Raw genomic sequence first — 5,701 nt, forward strand, 5'->3', positions numbered from 1 at the left:
AAGAGTATATTTTTAAAAACCTGTGCTATGCTTTTAAAATTTAATCATGTTGCATATCAGGTGACTGTGAGGCTTGTAGCAGTTAAGTTTTTAAAGCTTTCTGCCTCTTTATGTAGAATTGTTTTCAAGTGGAAGTTATCGACTTACTCATTTTGCTCATTTTCAACATTGTTTTCCACTTGATCTTTTTGCCTTTTCACTTACTAGAGTCTAAGAACCTTTTAAATACGTACTACTAAGCTTAGGAACTGAGTGTGATACTAAAAAGAAAAAAGAAAAGGAGAGTTGAGGTTAATTTCTTTCTGTTCCCTGATGACAGAATCAGGTCTCCTTTCTTCGCCCCTAAGTGCCTAACTTAGGTCAAAACATAGCCTGTTCTGTCATTGTAAAACATGAATTGTAGTGCTTTCCTTCTGATCCTAAACACTCAGGTATGCGATTAGTTTTCCTTTCATTTTTTTCCAGTCTTTTCCTGAGTGAAAATTATGGGTAGAATGTGTTTTTTTAAAAATTGTGTCATCTTTCCTGAATTCATGGCTAGTGTAGCGAGCCTAGCGCGGATCCGCCTCTCCACCTAAGCTCGTCGCGGCGCGCTCACCCTCATTTGCTGGCCTTTCTCACGCCTCTTGCCACCGCCTGCTTCTTAGTGTAGTGCTTACGTTTGTGTTCTTCAGAGAGTTCTCATTTCACTTTCCTCCCCTCGCTCCATGTGACTTCTGTGTGTGTGAATGATTTACTTCCCCTTTTACCCAAAATTTCTAATCCTGTCACTTTTAAACACTTTTTTAAAAAAATTAGTACCTATTTCCAGTGCATAGTGATTACCTTCATCATAGGAAGTTGTAATGTGCACAACACATCTTAACTTTTTTACTTTCTCTTACTCTCGTCTCCATGCTTCTTTTAGTCTTCTGTACATTTGCAAAAGATGTCTCCCTTTTCCTATTGTCTTTTATTTAACTCTTTAAATTCTTTGTACTTAGGGTTCCTGCGACTTTAAAGATCACCATTGTCTACAACAGCATCCAAATCTATTTCTCCTCACCTCACCTTCCAGCTATGTAGTTGCACTTTTTCTAAATGTATTCAGTACAGGATCTGAAGGGCCTCACTACACAGATCAGACTCATAATGAGCCTTTTGTTTTCAGCCGCCCAAGCGCGGGCTGCCGCACCCAGTCTCAATTGCCATCCCACCGGGCCCTGGGGCAGGGCCGGCAGGGCAGGTGGGGATCGAACTCCAGCCTCTGCATCTGCCTGAGCAGGCGCTTTAATCCGCTGCGCTGTCTAGCGAGTCCTGGTGGTTGCACGTTTACCTAGGGAGCTGGAGTTGTAGTATTTCAGTGACTCTAGATGAAAAGCCTCTGTCTTCGTGTCCCATTAACATCAGAATAGCCATTTATTTTATAAAACCATCCTTTAGATAAGTCTCATATGATAACCAGTACTTTCTGTCGTATGTTGTATATTTTAAACTTGGAAGGTCACAGTGTAAATTAAAAAGATTTCTCTGATGGACTGTGGCCCTCTTTGTCCTTTTAAGAGTACTCCCATCCTGAAGAAACAGGAAACATTTGTTTTTTATAATTCAAATTTGAGTGTCTATCCTCTTTGAATTGCAGCTCTGTGTTTAATCTACTTTCAACAGACTTTGATTCAGGAAAAATGAGAATTTAGAACAAGTAAAAGATCAGCAAAGAGAGATTACATATTCAGAAAGAAAGATCTACCAGAATAAAACTAGAACAAAAAAGGCTGTAATTAATAAAACTATGAAAATACATTCTGAAGAAGCAAATGTACAGCCATAAAAAAATCTAGAAAAAATAAATGAAGTCTTAAAGTTTTCTTAGTACAACTTCCTGCTTGGGCATAGGGTTGGTACGAATTTTTATGACAACTATGAGACCTTAACCAGGAACATGACACAAGAATATTGCAACATTTGCTCGTGTTTTCAAGACTAACTGGCTTTCCATCTTAAGAGCCTGGTCATCCTAACAAGATCCAACCCAAAAGCAAGCCCCCTGGTGTTGGAATTATTTACGTAGCAAATGTAGTTCTCTTTCACATGTTTTTCTTACATAATTTCCCAAAGACAGGCTCCTAGGACCCTCATCTTGCAGGCGCAGGAGGAGAAGCATGCAGATGCTGAGGGCCTAGCCTCCAGATCGTGTGTCTAGCACGTAGTCTTCCTGGGCCCAGACCACGTTCCTCTCGAGTTCAGATTTGTTCTCTCACTTCCAAGTAGTCATTGGAAAATCCTGCTGACTCACTTTAGGGTGATTAAGACTTAAAGGAAAAATCCGCGCAGTGACAGTGACAATCAAAACCACTGGCTGAGGAATTCAGATTTTGATAGTTTTGAGTTAACTATGTGAAATATTTCAAATGAGAAACATACATTTGTAGAATAATTTTAATTTCTCATTAAGATTTAATACACTGATAATTTCAGTAGAAAATAATGTCAGTAAATATAGGCAACAGAGATTTAATATTTGAAATGAGAGCAATATGAAAATATTAAATGTTAGATTATTTGCTTCAAATTGGCAAATGACCATCTATCAATATTTAGCGTGGTATTCAGCATTCAGATGATTCGCTTCGTTAGTGTGCAGTTTTTCTGCGCCTTTTTTTGTTTGCTTAGGCTAATGAGGTAATACGTCCTCAAAAAATTCACTAGACAAAAATATGACTTCAGGTCTTCTGCTTTGTAGTTTGGAAGTGACAGTGTGGTCCAAAAAAAGTAAGAGATGCCTTTCAAAACAGATTATAAATAAAGTATTAGGAGATTTGAAACTTTAGCCTGAACTCTTTGTGTTTCTTAGTCTTACTATTTTGGACAGCACATCACTGACGTTTCCCCCATTTTTCTTTTTGTTTGTTATTAATGTGCTTCAAATCTTTATATAATTATTCCTTATTCAAGGAGTTCTTTCAGTTAAATGTTTATTGAAAGCTGCTTTTAAGTTCTTGAAAATGTGTCAGTCTTGTATCAGTCTTCTTTCATTTGCAGTATGAATTGAATTTCAAGTTATTTATAAGCAGAAGTTTATTTACCATATTGCCACAAATAATGATTTTTAGCTTACAATATCTAGAAGCAGCTACTACTAAGAGTAATTCATTTTATTTCTGTTTTTTTCTTTTTGTAGAATCAGATTTTAAATGAGAAGTTTATATTAAATTATTTTATTTTAAGGAAAATATGTGTTTGAGATGGTGGGGGTCTAAAGACTTAAACATTATTCTTTAAAATTCTTATTTTTACATTAGAGCGAAATATATTTGTGATTCCCTTGTATCAGAAATTTAACTTCTACATACCAGATCTAATAGGAAAGTAAAAATTTTCACTTCATCAGCTGAAATTTGTGATTAGAATTGCCATTTGTATGTATTTTTTTGTTTGCTTCGCAAACAAATCTGGATTTTTAAAACTCTTGATAAAGTCAAGTGATGCAAAGTTACTATAGGGATAAAATGGTACTTTCCATTTTTTTAAACTACTGATTGTCTTTGTAGTTCTTTTTAAAACACATTTAGCACAGAATCTAAATTATATAACATACTAGAGTCTAATACTTGACCTAAACTCTCATACATTAATTTACCAAATCTGCGGCAAGTTTTTCATAGCTAAATCTGTCTCTTCTTAGAAGGACCATGCTGCCTTCTGTTTAATTACATTAATTGAAATGTGTTTAAGAGATGTTTTCAGCATATTTTGTATACTAAAAAAGGATTAGTATTGGGCCAGTGGCCCAAAAGATAATATTGCTACCGTGTAGACTGTTACAGTTCAAATTGCCCCTCCTCCCTCCATGATTTTTGAAACTAGAAATCTGGGAGATGCTGTATCAACTGTAGTTGGGTCAATCTAAGTGCTCTAAGTATTGTTCGTCTTTTAATTATTGTACGATGTGGAACAAACGCCATATTGCAGAAGATACAGAACCTCATTATGTATTAGTTGGTTGTAGGCATAACAGCAAACCATATAGGTGTATTTTGTCTTATGTTTTCTTTTAGCAAACTAAAACAAGATTTTGGAAAATTATTTCAAGCCAGGTATGCTGGCACATTCCTGTAATCCCAGCATTTGGGAGGTTGAGGCAGGAAAATCATGATTTTGAGGCCAGCCTGGACTACATAAAGAGTTCAGAGTCATCCTGGAGTACATAGCAAGACCCGGTCCAAAAAAGATTTGGAGTGCTTGCTAGTTGACATGACCATTTGGTCAGATATTTGAGTAATTGTACTGTTACACTCTCATCCTGAATTCTAACTGTGGAATGTAGGATGTGAAGATATATTTGGTACTTATTTTTGCTTGTATTTATGTAGTGGCCTCCATCATGGCACGTGTATTGAATTCACTAATTGAGCAACTCTGTAACTGTAACTGTACTGCTGTTTGTGTTTAAAAACAAAAAAACATGCTTATGAAAATAGAAAATAAGTAGAAGTACCCCCAAGTGCTACTTTTTTTAATTCAGTTGTAACTGTCATTCTTGTAACTGTGTATGACAAAATCAAATTTGTAAAATTTTAGCATGAAAAATAAAATTTGTATCTGTCAAGTGTCTTGGTTATGCTTTTGAAATTCCGCAGATGTATGAGTTTAGATACTATAAATCCTTGAGCTATAAGCTCGTAAGTCCTTATAGCTTTTACCTCAGCTGTGTAGTCTCATCTTTGACTTTTCTCATCCACTTAGCTTGTGGTCATTAAATTTCATGTGTTCTACCTTTGAATATCTCTAGACTCTCACACTGGAAATCTCTTGCTGGAACTCCCTTGGTTTTTTGTTTTTTAAAAAGATACCTAAGTTCTTATTTTCATACTGAAATCTTTATATTACATAGCCACAACCTAAATTCACCATTTTGTCTCACAGTGTCCCAGTCAAATCAACATATTTGCCATTCCTTAGAAACAAGTCTTTATCCGTTGTTCTCATTCTGTAGTCTTTGAATATGTTCCTGCCTTCTTGAACCACAGCTATCCCATTGGGGAGCTTGTGTACCACTGGTGGTAAAACTGTATCTGATCACTTTCAGGAGGCTCTCTACTAATAAAATTAATGAAACACTGCCTGAAGGAAGAATCATGCAGATACCACCAGTGGTTCAGGAAGGAAAGAGAAGAAAGAAGGAGAGAGAGAGAGAGAGAGAGAGAGAGAGAGAGAGAGAGAGAGAGAGAGAGAGAGAGAGCATTTTTAAAAGAGCTAGGGATGTAGTTCAGTAGAAAGGCCCTTCGTTCAGTATTCAGTACTGCCAAGAGGAAAAAATAGCTGTAATCTAGCTGAAATTGCAATCAAATTCTCCCTTGGTTCATATTTGCAAAAGAAACTTGTGTCATTTTTGATAAATGCTTATGCTACAAAAAAAAATTTAACCCCAGCCAGTCGTAAATCAACTAACATGATTGTGTAACTAGGAACTTTCTAAGAATTAAGCAAGATCTTCATTTTGCTTCTACATTTTCCTAGAATATTCTGACCTTTTTCACCAGAATATTCTTTCAGGTTGCTGTTTCCCAATTGATGAATTATTTCTTATTCAAACTGTGTAAAAGTCTTAATGTCCTTCAGAGTTTTACTTAATTAAGTCTCAATTTCCATAAAAGTTTGGTGGCAAAAAATGAAGTGCCACCACTTTTATCCTTTGCAAACTAGTACTGTGGTGGAGAGC

This window comes from Octodon degus, unplaced genomic scaffold, assembly GCF_000260255.1.
Source record: "Octodon degus isolate 3935 unplaced genomic scaffold, OctDeg1.0 scaffold00135, whole genome shotgun sequence".
In the NCBI taxonomy this organism is placed as follows: Eukaryota; Metazoa; Chordata; class Mammalia; order Rodentia; family Octodontidae; genus Octodon; species Octodon degus.